Source organism: Colobus angolensis, unplaced genomic scaffold (assembly GCF_000951035.1).
Source record: "Colobus angolensis palliatus isolate OR3802 unplaced genomic scaffold, Cang.pa_1.0 Scaffold374, whole genome shotgun sequence".
In the NCBI taxonomy this organism is placed as follows: domain Eukaryota; kingdom Metazoa; phylum Chordata; class Mammalia; order Primates; family Cercopithecidae; genus Colobus; species Colobus angolensis.
Window position 1 is genome coordinate 1,891,421 of NW_012117088.1, and position 16,147 is coordinate 1,907,567.

The following is a 16,147-nucleotide window of genomic DNA, read 5'->3' on the forward strand; positions in this document are numbered from 1 at the left end:
AGTAAAATGATAAGCATCTTGCCATATTAACTAAAAAAAAAAAAAAAAAAAAAAAAAAAAGAAAAAACCATAAAACTCGTGTGCATTCAAGAGACCCCTATTAAAATGCAAAGCATCTAGTGAGCTAACAGAGGTTCAAACAGTACCAGCCAACACTTCAGAGAGACTGTTTTTTACTGAAATAGGCCACCTAACAATGTCAAGGCAGCGAAAGAAGCTTCTGGGCAGTAAGTGTGTGAATGATGAAAGGAAGATGAATGGGAGGTAGGAAGGTGGGAAAAACGGACTGAAGCTGTTTCTCCTTTCTACCTAGGACCAGTCTTGCTCTTAAGTATAATGAATACCAGGTAATCTTATCAACATTTCTATGATAACTACTAGCCTAGTTTATTTTAGTCAACACTCAGCTCTGCTTAGAATGTCAACTATATTTTTAAGAAGCAATGAATTCTTTTGCAATATGAAATGTATAGATAGGTTAACATGCTCATATTTTGGAATGCAGACATTTGCCTGGCCTTGAGAATAAGAGCATTTTCCATTTTTCGGATGTTTAGCCCGTGTCCCCTGCTGTGTGTTGGCATGTGTCACAACCCTGCAGCATGTGAGTGAGTGGTGACCACACTCATTTACAGGAGTCCAGACTCTGACTGGATGATGGTCTGAGGTTGCATGACTGGTAGTCATGGACTTGGGACAGATCTATCTGATTCCAAAGTCTCCATCATACTGTCTTCAACAGTGTGGCTATTTTTATTTTTGAAATAAGTTGGAATTAAAGACAGAAATAAATAAGAGACTGCAATACATTTCTAAACCTTCCAGCAGCTGCTATCCAGCCTAGCATATCATAGGTACCTGTTTTGTTTTATAGAATCGAATAGGTAAACTTCTGACTGATTTTAAGCCTGTCCTGACTCTTTTGTGGTAACAAGCTACTCAAAATGGTTTAGTTAAATGAAGCTTTAGCACAAATCCTCATCTGGAAAAAATGTACAAAGTTAATGATTCAACAGTAGTCGTTATTGAAGTAATTGATAAGAAAATATTGCCTGATAGGTTATCTAACAAGAGAGAGGCTCAACACCTCTTTGGTGGGATACATGCCAGGCGTGGTGACTCATGCCTGTAGTCCCAGCACTTTGGGAGGCCAAGGCAGGCGGATCACCTGAGGTCGGGAGTTTGAGACCAGCCTGACCAACACAGAGAAACTCTGTCTCTGCTAAAAATACAAAATTAGCCAGGCATGGTGGTGCATGCCTGTAATCCCAGCTACTCGGGAGGATAAGACAGGAGAATCACTTGAACCCAGGAGGCGGAGGTTATAGTGAGCCGAGATGGTACCATTGCACTCCAGCCTGGGCAACAAGACCAAAATTCCATCTCAAAAAATAAAGAATACGTTTATTATTATTTAGTATTTGTACAGTCCAAAAATATATATGTATTTGGTAAGAACAAAATATTTGCTCAATGCTCTACACAGTTCCAGTCTAAACTAGGAAAACAAAATATATTAGGACCAAGATACAACACCCAAGGGGGTGGTCAAATGTCAGAGGTGTGGGACTAATTATTATTTATTTATTTTTCTGGCTCTGCTGTGGGAACCTTGGTCTTGACTCCTCTGAGTCCCAGAATCACAATCTTCAGGAAGAGATTCCAGCCACACCTCTTGTCCTAATCCCTAATCTTAGCTCAGGAAACCAATAAGCTTCAAATGTACATACCAGGATGTTTTCCTAACCCTCAGCAAGGACTCAACCATGAGAGTGTTGTTCACAAGGAGGGCCACGTCCCTCCTACGTTCGTTTTCTGGTTTAATACGTCTGCCAAGGTGTCAATATATTCCCAGGATGAGCTTATTCTTGAGAACTAAGTGTGTGAATGAACACTAAATGTTCTTCATTTTAATGTAAAGTTAGAATTCTCTATTCATGAATCATAAAAAGAGACGTGAAGTTATCAGCCATGCTCAGATGACCAAGGGAGCTGGGAAGGGTATTATAAACAAAACAAAAGGGAAAAAACTATTTTAAGGAATCATAACAGTAGAAAAAGTGCCTTACTTTTATCTCAGAAGGTAACATTTCTCAAGCAGAAAAATAATAATAATAATAATCACTATATCTCCCAAAAAGAACATTTAAAATCTTGCTAGCAATGAAAGAAGTCACTATGTCTCCTATCAGTTTATAAACCATAAAATAGACTTTATGTCTGAAGCCTGAAAAACAGAATAAAAGCTGTATTTCAACATTAGTCTTGCATTTGTTAAAAGAAGCATTTGTTAAAATACTTTTAAAATAATGAACCACTGGCATTTAAGTGTTTCTACAATGTTCTCAAAATGTACTCTGAATATTTTAGAGGAAAAGATGATTGGTAGGGCTACACCTTCTAATGTAAAACATACGTGCTTTTAAAACAAACTTGAATTTTAAATTTTTAAAATTTTATTTCTGTCTTGTCTAGATTTAGCTTTATGAGTAATTTCACTTTTGCAATATTAACTCTTCTTTTTGAAACCAGTTTGTCAACTGCTTTCGAGTTTTTAAAAATGCAACTAAAATTTTAAGCTGAAAACCTCAAATCTGTAAAATTCAGTGATTTTTTTTTACAACTCAGAAATGTGGTCTAGTATGATATTCACCCTTTAAATTCCTAACTTTAGAAAAACATTCTGTAATGTAGTCCTATATATCACCACACACACACACTCATATACACAGGCATATATATCTCCAATTTCTATTTTATGATATAGTGTGTATACATATGTAAACACATATATAAACATATTTTTTCTGACAAATCTCTTTAATAATGCCCTAGAAATAAAATCAAATAATAGATTTATTGAGCAGTGATGCAAATAGTTCCAATGAAAAGAAATTACTCCAAATAATTTTTCCCATTTGCTTTACTGATATGTAAATTTGATCTCTACCTTTATGTGAATAAGAAATCTAATTTTGGCCAGGTGATTATCAACCTGGTAATAAATCAAAATTACACTCATGGAAGAGGGAGAGATATTACAAACCATGTTCAAAACCAATTATAGTATAATAAACCTTTCTATATATTGGCAACCAGCTTATATTTTGATAAGATTTTGCTAAACAGATCTTTTGAAATACCACTTCTCATTATGTTTTAATGTTCTCTCTCTGTGCACGTATGTGTGTGTGTGTATATATATACTGTTATATATAGTATATAATAGTATATGTGTGTACGTGTATATATACATACACACATACACATACACACACACATACTCTTTTAACTAAGATCTCAGTGAATAAAGAAGTTGACAGCTAATTTGTTAGTTAATTACTTAGGAAAAGAGATGTGGAGCAGTAAACACAAACTTCTATTTTTTCAGTTATTAGGAGTCATGTTTGAAACAGAGACAGAAATTAATATTTGATTTAAATATATTGATGTTATAGTCCCAAAATAAGTAAAAAATTTCAGGAGGCTCAGTTTATCATTTAAAGTGTGTGATAATTTTTAGTAGAGACCCAAATGCTGTTGTGTATTGGAAAGAAAAAGAAAAGTATGTTAATATAATAATAACAGATTTTCATTTCTCCTATGCTGACAGAAAAATCTAAAGTGACTTTTCCCTGTCTCTTTGAATAATAAACTAATCCTGGAATGTTGGAGGGAGAATTTAGCACAACACGTTAAGGAAATGCAGATGGAACTGATGTTTTATTAGATGTGCTAAAAATATCTTTATGCTAGGAACTCCTTTCTTATCAAACACCACGGGGGGCCAGTTTCTCATCCTATGAACACCAGTGTGCTTTGTGGGAAACAGCCTGTTCCCTTTATATTTAAAACTTGTATTGTGCTTTATCTGGAAACCCGAACAAAAAGTGTTGCTAAATTAGGAGATACATGGCATCTTCTCTCGTTGACATAGAGACCATGACTGTGATAAATATGGGCTAATATATTTTGAAGAGAAACAAATAGTCACAAGGGAAAAGTTTATACTCTCCTGGAGGAGAAAGGAAATAATTTTGAAACTTAAATATTTTGTGGGATAAACAATCACAAATCTTACCAAAGGTGATCTAGTACGAACACTCTTTTTTTTTCCTTGCACAAAGATTATAATCCTTATTTAACTTGAAAGGAAACTTTAGTTTTACCTTATAAAATAAGATAGAAATCTCTAGAGCAGGACACTGGCTGCCTCATCAGTTATTATAAATTTTATAAGAAATGACTCTCAAACTGTAGAGCATGAAATTAAGCAAAAACATTCTGCATATAAGAAGAGCATTCCTAGACCTTGCCCTCAAAGTAGATCTGCTATCATTCTAGATTTATCAGTGATGAAATTGAACACACTCGATTTTCCTACCACTGGTAATATTTGCGGTCAGCATGAATAGACTTTCTGAGTGCAGTTTTCAACTCCTGGCACAACAGTATCCTTCTTCCAAACTATAACATAAATCACAGAAAAGTATCTCCTCATATGTTTGGGATGAGTTTTAATTCAGAAACAATTCATGGTAATATTCTAAGAGATTGACTGAATTTGGTTTCCCAACTAAAAAAGGAATCAACTATTTATTATTATTTAATGAAGCTTTGAAGAATGAAGTTAATTACTCTTCAGTGCAGGTCAGTATTGCTTTTGAAATATTAGAAATTGAAGAATAGTAACAATACCTTAATCTTATCAAACACCATTGTTCTATGTACTTCTCATTATTAACTCCTCAAAGTGCCATAATAACAAGATAAAGTAGGTACCATGAGTATCACCATTTAACAGATAAGGAAAATGAAGCAACCTGACCAATATTAGATGAAGAACTCTGTGGAAAAGTCAGCTTTTGAAACCAAACACTTAGGCTCAAACGTCTGTTCTCACAAGCACTGTGCTAGTACGTCTATGACTTTTTAAAAGGCAATTGCTTATTTTCCTATCTTGTTGATGACATAATATTTTTGCTGTAAAGCAATGGTTGTTCATTTTATTTTTCAAAATGTTTCAGTGGAGTGCAGAGCCTGTGTTCCTCTTCTTTTATTTTATGACTCTGTTTTTTTTTTTTTCAATTGGATGTGATTTTTAAAATAATAAATGTTTTTTACACTCCAAAAAAAATACGGAGTGAACTAGTGGGATCATACATAAATATTTGCATGATTTTCAATTTTTATACGGCAGTTATCTTACTTTTATAATAAGATTTTGCAGGTTGTAAGCTCAGAATTTCATGCTGAAAAATGAGAAAAATCCAAGTTCTTGTCATTTCCAATCATTATAATTTGTTTCTTTCTCTTTATAACAGTCACTCCTGTACTGACATGAGTTTTGGATAATTTTTTTATTTATTTCAAGCGACGTACAAAGGGGACTCCTGCATTTTCTCTGTTCCCTGAAGAGATTAAGAACTTCTGAGTGGAGACAAACAGGAAAAAATATTGTTGTGGAACTTTGCCTAGGCTTGATGAGAAGGAGGAAAGAGCTCTTACAGCTAAAACTAATCAGTAACTGTGGTTTCTCCAAACATGGAAGAATTTTTCATCAACAGTCACAATGGGGGAGTGTCTAGTTGGACCATCATGGAAGATGGATGTGCGTAAAACCGGATTATTTATTTATTATTTAAATGTAGAGACTTGACTTTAGTAGCATTTTGGGTGCTGTAGGTATATATAATTTGGTGATCTAAATTAAAGTATAATCCAATAAATGTTATACTTATTATTGTCATCCTTTCTACTGAAAATTCAACAGAGAAAAAGAAAAGGAGAGGGGAATATGTTTGTGCTCTAATATTAGGATTGTAAGAAACTGTTTCAAATATTTCCAGTAGGTAGACTATTATCTAGTTTTCCTGATGTTTGTGCTGTTTCAATTCAGCAGATAATAGCCTTTGCAAGCATATAAATAGACAATGACATTTCAGGCATAATAGGCATGCCTAGTAGTGGCTTTTGTTTTGTTTTGTTTTTCTCTGAAAATAATCTTCTATAGTTACTTTATGTAGCTACTATGAAACAAAAGATCCTCCATTCACCCCACTGGATAAATTTGAAAAGATCCCATTCCACCATCCTCTTTCATCCCTACCTGTTCCAAACTGTAGATGGCGGTTTTGTCATCATGCCACCTGAATTAACCTATTAGAGAGAATAGAGATCCTTAAATGTACATGTTTTATCAGAGTCGTGCACACCCATTGTTGTGATGTTCTGCTCATGTTCTTCTGAGTTTCCTTAGTGATCTGGGGAGTTTGGATGATGTAGCTGCAATGGCAGGAAAGGACACTGTCCATTATGGCCTTGAACAGACAAGATCCATTCCCTGTGGTAGAGCCTTATCATTCAGTCTGGACTGGAATTCAGTTGGCACTCATTTCCCCCTGTCCTGCCTTGGCAGGGATTGCAGTACACTAGTGATGACACAGCAGCCACACTGAGGGGAGTAGTGCTAATTCCACTCTCATGGACACCCATCTGTGGTGTATCATTGGTGTTTGGTGGCTTTTGGAAATTCCAATATATAGCACAGTCATTTCTGTTCCTAAGAGGAGGGGACTCTTCAACTTAGCAAGAGTATAATGAGAAAGTGGGAGTTAGCAACCATTAAAGTTGTGGTAGCTTCTGTTGGGCACCTAGAAACAAAGTCTAAAGATGAGAAAAGATCAATAAGCCCTGTGGTAGAATCATATGAAAACCTTACTTTGGGATATTTTTGTGCTTTTTAATGATTTCTGACTTTTAAATTTACTTTTCCAAAGCTACCATTCTTTCTCAGGCTCCAAACTAACACTGAGAAGCAAGATTTAGGGGCACTGACCATGCATCTGATAAGTCATTACTTCAGGAAACATGTACTAAGCCCTTTTATGTGACAGACACTGGAGTAAGGAAAATGAGCAAACAGCACTTGCTTCAAGGAGAGAACAGCAACATGTCAGAAAGCCAAACTGAATTAAAGAGAGAAAATTAAATTTCTCATTTACCGGCTGCAACAATAACATACAAATAAATTTACTGATCAATAAGGGATGTAATTTCAGGTAAGTTTTCAAACCCAGCAAGCAGTAAAACAACAACCAATACTGAAATAAAGCCAAAGGCTAACTGCAGAACCACTAATTTTATTTTCTAATCAGATAATATTTCAGGGTTGTAGCCTTCTCGAAAACCTTTAAACATCAGCCTAATCCTTAAATACATGCTTTGCCTGGGAGTTAATACTAGGCATGAATAAAATTATTTTTTATAGGAAAAAAATGACAGGTAACAAACAGATATATTTATGGTTTATAATTTAAATTCACATCTATTCTGAATATGTATACAGTGTGTATGTGCATACATACACTTTCCTTAGAATTCCTTAGTAATTATGAATATGGTAATTGTTATTGTTAGTGTCAGAGAGATACTAATAGGCTGATTCCAAATGAGTGTGACTAGACTAAAATTTCAGACGCTCTGGGAGATACCATCTTTTAATCAAGCATTCTTTATGAATATGGAGATAGTTTCTGATGTTCAATACAATAAAATTACCTTTAAGAGATTTTAAAATATAAAAACATATCTTACAATACTTAGACTTACACACTTGAGGGTAAAATGCTGCACACTTTCAGAAAGTACCACAATCCCAATTTCCGAAGTGGGAGAACGCCTCTCCTTTTCACACCATGTGCAGGGGGAAGAAGGGGAGGAGCAGGACATTGATCAAAGTGCAACACACGTACAGGCATTTCCTTTCCGCCCAGCGTTGAGTACCACTGTGGGATGTGCAGATCCAGGTGAGGCACCACTCCATCCCAGGTCTGATGGATGCCCAGTCCCCACGGTCACCACCTCCTGCCCACCCGCCCTGGGAATGCCCTAAAAGGGCTGTGAAGGCCTTCTAAAAATGGGTTGAGCAGGTGACCTGAAGCAGTAGGAGGCAGGAAATTCCTTGCTACCACACTGGGATGTATGCGGATTGGATCCAAACCTCTCTGGATGAGCACCTGAATCTGAGGGTTTGTGCCCTGGAGCATCCCAGAGAGCCTTGAACTCTAGCAGTGACCTCCACGGTGTATCAGTGTGCCAGCTGTCATTGTGTGGTCTCCCAGTAGCTTTCAGCACAATTTTCTCACAATAGCATAGAGCCTGAAACTCATGAAACTGGGCAACAATTAAAGCTCACCCTGAAGAACTAAGGCGGCACAGGGGCCAGTGCTAGTGGCTGCACAGAGCGACATCTCTGCGTTCTTCTCTCAGCTCATCTTCCCGAGGAAGAGAGATCCTGGTATCTCTCCACGAAGAACAGTTTCCATTCCTATCTGATGTGGTAACATTTGTTCCACACTTAGCATTTCAAATCTAAATTGCTCAGTCCCATATAAGATATCCTTGATTGACAGGAAGACCCAGATGTACCGTTAGCTGAAGCTCAGCTAGGAGCCACAGATTTTGAGGCCAGACTGCAGGAACTCAATCCCAGGACTCTTATGTACCGTCCCAGAAGAACTCTGGAAGGACTTGGAGAACACAAATGACTTCTGCAGATGTACCACAAGAATGCCTCTTACTTTATGTGTTAGCTCTTATCTCAGTGTCAAATTGATAACAATGGTAATAAAGGAAGTAAACACTTAGCTGGTATTTACTAGGTGCCAGGCCATTGTAAAAGTTTATTTACTTTGGTTTATTGAATCCTCATGTACAAGATGACAGGTACATTTTCTACCATACCCACTTTACAAGTAAGAAAACTGAGGCCCATTTCTCAAAATGTTTTGGAGAAAACAGTGCTCAGAGAATATGCATTCCTCTGAACAACTAAAGCAGATGCAGCCTCTTTTTAGAAGTTTTCTGAAGATCCTTATTCACTGGGCAAGACATATCATATCCTCTTTTGTACCACCCCAAATTTTAAGAGCTTTTCAGGTCACAATGTTCTTTATTGTCCCTAGAGTTTATATCATAGCCACAGCAGTGAAAGGATTGTCCTCTGGTTCATTCCCAAAATCCCAAATGAAAAGCACAACTTTTTTGTTCTGATGTTGTAAAGTGCCCCAAAAGGGCACTTTACATGTCATAAAATGCCTCTGAAGTGCCCCAGGCTCTCATTTCCTTTAGACCCCCACCCACACCAGCCAAATTTAAACTATTGTCTCAGCCTTACAATTTTATTTAACATTCTATTATAGTATTTTAATATTGCAAGAGAGTAATTTTATTTTATAAATATTTATTAATAATCTATGCTGAGTCAGACAAAGACAACACAAGGAACATGAACCAGACAGGTAAACATTCACATACTCCCAAAGTTTTTTCATCTGGTGGAGGACTCAGACACTTAACAGATAATACAGCACACAAATGTGCTAGGAAAGGAGTAGTAGCAACCACGGGGAAAAGACATCTTTACAAAGATGATTTCTATGTTGAAATAATACAGTTGGTGACAATATTGTCAGGTGAGGAGGCTAAGATGTGGAGGCTGAAGGTAAGAGCTGGGTGGAAGGACGAAGCATAGGCAAGCAGAACATCATGTTGAGGGTCAGGAAAGTGGAGTTTATCATAAAGCACAGGTGAGGAAAGCAGCACCATCTGGCTGAAGATAGAATTTATTCAAGAAATGAGATTGGAGAGGAAAGCAGGAGTGTATAACAAGGATGGTAAGCCACTTTAGGGAGTTGGCACTTTATTCTTGGGGCAATGTGGAATCACTGAATGATTTTAGGCAGAGAGTGATGGGATTTGAGTTATATGTTAGAAAGATCACTGTCTGAAATAATGCAATCAATTCAAAGAGAATATTCTAAAGTCAGAGACCTGTTTGAAAGGCTCCTTGAGTTGTGCAGGCCATTTTTGTGAGGACCTAAACAAGGATTGTGGGAGTATGAATAGAGAGAGAAGTGGTTGCTTCCCAGAGCTTTTTAGGACATAGCCTCTTTGGGAAATTGTGATCAATGGTATATTGGGCAACAGGGTCTGTTGCTGAATGCCATTAACTAAAGGAGGGGCACAGGAGGAGAGCAAGTTGGGAGGAAGATAAAAATCAATGAGTTCATACTAGGTATTTCAGTTTTTAGCTGGAGTATCCAATTGCAGATGTCAAGTTAAAAGAAAATATATATGCACACCTAGAGTTCAAGGAATGATCTGAGATGGATTTATAATTTAGGAGTCAATAGCAGATTTAAAATGTAACCCATAGGAGAATATATGATTGTTTAAAGAAAATACAGAGAGTAAGAAAACTAAGAAGACCCAACAAAGACCCCCTCCCACTCCTTATCTCCTATATATTCATTCATTTATTTCATATTTATTGAGTGCAATTATTAGGTGAGTTGCTATGGAAGGAAAGCAATATATTCTATAAGAGAAACTGAGAACCAGAGAGGCTAAATAGCTTAAAAACTATGTGTAAAAACTGGGACTAGTTCTCTTTCCTAGTTGAAAGATATTTCTATTACATCCATTTACTTCTAGTTTAAATTAGACATGCTTTTCAGAACTAGTGGAAGTTCAAAATCCTCACTTCTTAATTCCTTGCCCTTTCACTCCTGTATTTTCATCATTCTTACATTTGCTTTAATATCGTAAATTTGCCACTGTCAATAGGCAGCCTAACGCTCCTGAGATATTATATGTTATGGACACATATCCTAAATCAAACTATCCTTTATTCCTAACAGTCTACTTTGTTTACAAAAATTCAATGGTATCCTTTATACAAATAAACAGAGAAGACGTCTGTTTATAGTTCTTCTAGTAAACAAAAGGATCCATACTTCCTACTGCAGCCTTGTAAATAAATAATGGGGCTGGGTTTGTCTCAGTTCCCATCCCACTGCTTCCAGATAAATTCCTCCTGGTGACCTAAACAGGCCCTTTCTTCTGTGGCCCCAGTGTGGAGAAGATCACTTGTTGCATTTATGTTTATGGCTCCTACTCCTCAAAAACCCATTACATCAAGACAACACAGATCACACTGTATTCCAAAGCTCCTATTTTCTTGCTTGAGTTTAATTTAGCACCAATTTGGTGTGTTATGATTCTGTAAGAAGTTTTTATAGTATCTCTTTATTTGCTACAAGTTTAAACACAATATTAACAAGTTATTTGCTTTCACACTATCTCATTTTGCTCAAGTGTTCCAGTTTATTATTATTGTCCCTTGGGAAGTAATTGTGCTATTTCTGTTCCTACTCCTTAATATGACTTCTGTAATTATTCTGATTATTATTCAGCATAATTCTGGGTTTCCTAATTAGTCACACCTCTTCAATTTGTCATCCTGTATTGTTATTGTTTAACTCCTCTAGAATAAAGACCGCCTTATTTTGTGTGCCTAACATCTAGCACTGTGCCCAGCCAGCATACAAGAGGCATGCAATAAATTATTATTTTGTGCCTTATTTTGTGTGCCTAGCATCTAGCACTGTGCCCAGCATACAAGAGGAATGCAATAAATGATTATTCAGTAAAGAAATGCATGAAGGAATGGGTGAAGACACTGCTTAATCATTATGATTTGGCTAGATTATCTTTGGATCATTATTATTCAAAATTCAAAAAATACTCATACTTAGAGGTATAATGGGAATAAATTAAATCACTTGGCTAAATTAAAATAACTTTAAAAATCATAAAATTTATAGAAATAAATATAGTGAAAGATGTATGAGACAGCTACAAAGAAAACTACAAAATGTACTGACAGAAATTGAGAAAGATTTAAATAATGAGATATACCATGTTCATGAATTGGAAGGTTCAATATTTTAAAAATATCAGTTCTTCCTAAATTCACTTATAAATTTGATGTAATCCTCCCAACCAAAATTCCAGAAGGTGTTTCTGTGGAAATTAATAAGCTAATTTTAAAACATTTTTGAAAATGCAAAAGACCAAGAATAGCCCTGGACAAAGACTACTGTTAATACAAGAAGTCAAGCCAGTCACATACGAAGCTATTATATTTAAGAAAGTTTGCTATAGACTCAAGGATAAAAATATAGATCAGTGAAAAAGAAGAGTGCATTCAGAAACTGACCCATTATTAGAACTCTCACCTGGTTTATGACAAGGGTGACACTGCAGTGCAGCAAGGAAGGATGGGCTTTTTACATAAATGATTTGGGGTCAGCTGAATTTTACATGGAAAAAGTGAATCATGACCCCTTCCCAAGCCTCACACAATACACAAAAATCAGTTGTAGATGTACAGGAGATCTAAATGTAAAAGTAAAATAATAAAGCTGTTGTTAAAAAAGTAAAAAATCTTCGTAACTTAAAACCAAGCAAAGGTTACTTAAATAAGGTTAACAATGTACCAGCCATAAAAAAAAAAAAGTCATAAGTTAAACTTTCCTGTTAAAATCACTTATATTAATCAGAATATGACTAAGGATTGAAAAGGAAATAAATCAACTAGCAGAAGATATTTGCTAGGTATCTACTCAACAAAGAATATTTTATTTCCAGGATTAAGAGAACTTCCACAAATCAATCAGAAAATGGCAGACAATTAAATTTTTTAATTAGCCAAGAGTTTTGAACAGATATTTTACAAATGAGGATATCCAAGCCACTAATAAATATATGAAAGATATTCAGTTTCAGTAATCATCAAAGAAATGCTAATTAAATCATAGTGATATGCCATGTACGTACACACCAGAATGGCTAAAATGAGAAAGACAATGCCATATTTAGCAATATTATGAAGTAACTGGAACCCTAGACAATGACAGTTTTCCAGACTGGTTGAACTGATTTGCATTTCCAACAACAATGCAAATCAGTTCAACCAATCTGGAAAACTCTCAGTGTCTATTAAACCTGAATGTACTGAAATGCAATGACCTAGCATTTATTACTTAAGAATATAAACCACAGAAATGTCATTACAGACTGAATTGTGTCCTTCCAAAATTCATATGTTGAAATCCTAACCACTAATATGACTGTATTTATTTGGTGGCAGGGGCCTCAAGAAGGTCATCAGGATTAAATGAAGTAAAGAGGATGGAACCCTAATTCAATAGGAATGATGTGATTATAAGAAGAGAAAGAGACACCAGAGCACAGAGGCAAGATGGTGTGAGGACACAATGAGAAGGTGGCATCTGCAACTAAGGAGAGAGGCTTCTGGATAAACCAAATTTGCTGACCTCTTAACCTTGGACATCCAGACTCTAGAACAGTGAAAAAATAAATTTCTGTTGTTTAAACTACACAGTCTTTGCAACTTTGTTATGGCAGCCCTAGCAGACTATCAGAAATGCATTCAGATGTTCACAAAAATAAATGTACAGAATGTTCCTAGCAACATTCTTGCATTTGGTTATCCTGAGAATAACCAAAGCGTAAAAACAGTCCAGATGTCCATCAAGTGTAGGTCATATAAATTATGTTTATTCCAAACAATGTAATTTGGCAATGAAAACTAACAGATTACAGCTAGGCACAGCAACATGAATAAATCACAAATACAATGTTGAGCCAAAGAGACTAAGTACAGATGCGTACGTCTTGAATGATTCTATTCATATAAAGTTATGATGAATCAGCCAGAATGAATCTGCTGTGTTAGAAATCAGGAACCAGGAGACTGGTTACCCTTGGGGGTCAGTAACAAAAAGGGAGTGAAAAGGGGCTTTCTGAGATGTTGCTAATATCCTGATTCTCAATTTCAGTGAATGCTGGTTGCGTGTATATGTGTCTTTTGTGAAAAGTCACAGCACCATCACTTATGCAGCTTTTTGTATGTATGTTATACTTCAATAACAACAAGTAAGTGATAGATCTGAGACTAAAACCCAGGTTTTGAGGCTCCAAATCTCTTGACTTCTCATTACATTGTTTAAATGGTTTTATATTCCAATTATATCAGGTAGTTTTAGATATGTGTATCTAATCCTTTTCCATAATCGATACCAACAACTCTTGTCTTAAAGATCTAGAACTTTTGCCATGACTAAATAGCTCCCAGTAATAAGGTTCTCTTTACTGAGCTACCCCTTCCTTTTCTTTTCAGAACATTTTTTGTTCTCTTTAATTCAGAGAGTTGGTGGCTTCCATATTTATTGTTTTCTCCCACGAAGCTTAGAAGCTGGCAGGGTTTTTCTGCTCAGAAAATGCCCTGCATGCTTACACTGACTGGAAGTTTCCCATGCTGAGTCATGCTGGGAATATGGAAAAGCCCCTGGCTTTGAAAGTTCCCAGAAACCATTTAATCTTCAGTTCATCAAACGCACCCAGATTCTAATTATGGCAAGACGCAGTACATGGATTTTCACTTCTTACTTTTAACTCATAGCTTTTCATTTAAATCTCCCAAGTATTTACTCTTTCACCTAATTTTTTCAAATCTAACCCATTTTTTTTCCCCATGATGAAATCAACTGAGACATGTTTCTGAAGTGTGGCACAAGCCATAGGAAGGGCCCTCATTTCCACGGATTTTCTATTTATTAATTTAAAATTAATTAAACCTAAAAAGTGTTCATGTTAAAGACTTTAATATATTTTCATTCCTTATCAGCAGTTCTAACTGACGTTTTCATCCATTTCTAGGTATACATTATCTTATGATAAAATAACTTTATTTTATCATGAAATAAATATAATTGAAGAAAGAAACATAACCAAAACTCTTGGAGAGTAAAAAAATATATACAGGTCATTTTTACCCCTTCTCTGCTATTATAACACCTCCCATTATCAGTTCTCTAAAAGAACAATTCCAAACCTCAGAGTGTGCTGAGTCAGTTTATCTGCTTCTCTGCCACTTTCTTACTAGTATTTTTTGGACAACAATCATATCCACCTCTCTGTCACACTAGCAGGAAAGATATTTATTTCCACATATCCCCTCCAGTTTTCTGCACATCTAGCTTCCTGTTCCCCTCTCCAAAAGCTGCTGCTAGCAGTCACATTTTTTTTTTCCTGCTAATCAAAGAAGAAAAGCAAAATCCATCTCTCCTCTCTCTCTCTCCCTCCTTAAATCCCTTTTTCCCACTTAACATTTGGAAAAACAATTGCACAAGAAATTAGAAAACCCCAAACATATAATATTTTCAAATTTCAACAAAATTTATAAAAGATACATCTTTTTATTTGTGCCTCAGGATGCACAGAAAATAATGGATTTTCATATTGAAAAAAATACATTTCAATGTTTCAAGAAAAAAATGTAGCTGGACCAAGCCTTATCAAGCCATGGATGTGATCCCTTTACTCTTGACAATCAAGGACTCTAATCTACAGGTATTTTACTTCTAACTCATTCTAAAATACATTTCAGCTCATAGTTCCAAAATTTAGCCTCTTGAACCGCTTTTCCTGTACTTAAACTTCATTCCCTATCTCATTTTTCATGACTTTCTTTGCTGTAAAGGTCATGGATTAAATTACCATATTGCTTCCCATTATAATTTATATCAACAGGTATTCATTTTCTTAATGAATCAGCAACTATTTATCAAGAGCCTATCATATACCAGGCATTGTTTTAGGTGCTGGAGCTACAGATATGAACAAGACAATTAATAAGAAGTTGCACTAATAAATACATAACACAATACCGAAAAGTAATGTAACTACCAACAACGACCTATATGAAAAGGAAATTAAGATAATCCCATTTATGATAGCCTCAAAAATAGTAAAATACTTTGGAATACATCTAACCATGGAGGTGGAAAATTTGTACACTGAAAATTATAAAACATTGATTAAAGAAGTTAAAGCAGGCACAAATAAATAGAAAGACATCCTGTGTTCATGGATTGGATGAATCGCTATTGTTAAAACATCCATATGACTCAAAATAATCTATAGAGTCAATGAAAACCCTGTCAAAATCTCAAAGATGTTTATCACAGAAGTATTAAAAAAAAAGCTCTAAAATTAATATGGAACTCCAAAAGACTCCAAACATCCAAATAAATCTTGAGCAAAAAGAACAAAGCTGGAGGCATCACATTTTCTGATTTCAATATGTATTACAAAGCTACTGTAACCAAAACAGTATGGCACTGGCATAAAAGTACAGAACAATGGAACAAAATAGGGACCCCAGAAATAAGCCCACATATGTATAGTCAACTGATTTTCTACAGAGTGCCAAGAA

At 35.5% G+C, this 16,147-nt stretch overlaps 1 long non-coding RNA gene across 1 annotated transcript; it reads left to right on the top strand.

Annotated features, from left to right (window-relative positions):
* The first annotated feature begins 188 nt into the window (after positions 1–188).
* Positions 189–15,199, top strand: LOC105520235. The gene is made up of 3 exons (XR_001003093.1): positions 189–347; positions 5,375–5,611; positions 12,998–15,199. It is a non-coding gene; the product is annotated as an uncharacterized LOC105520235 (long non-coding RNA).
* Positions 15,200–16,147: the final 948 nt, after the last annotated feature.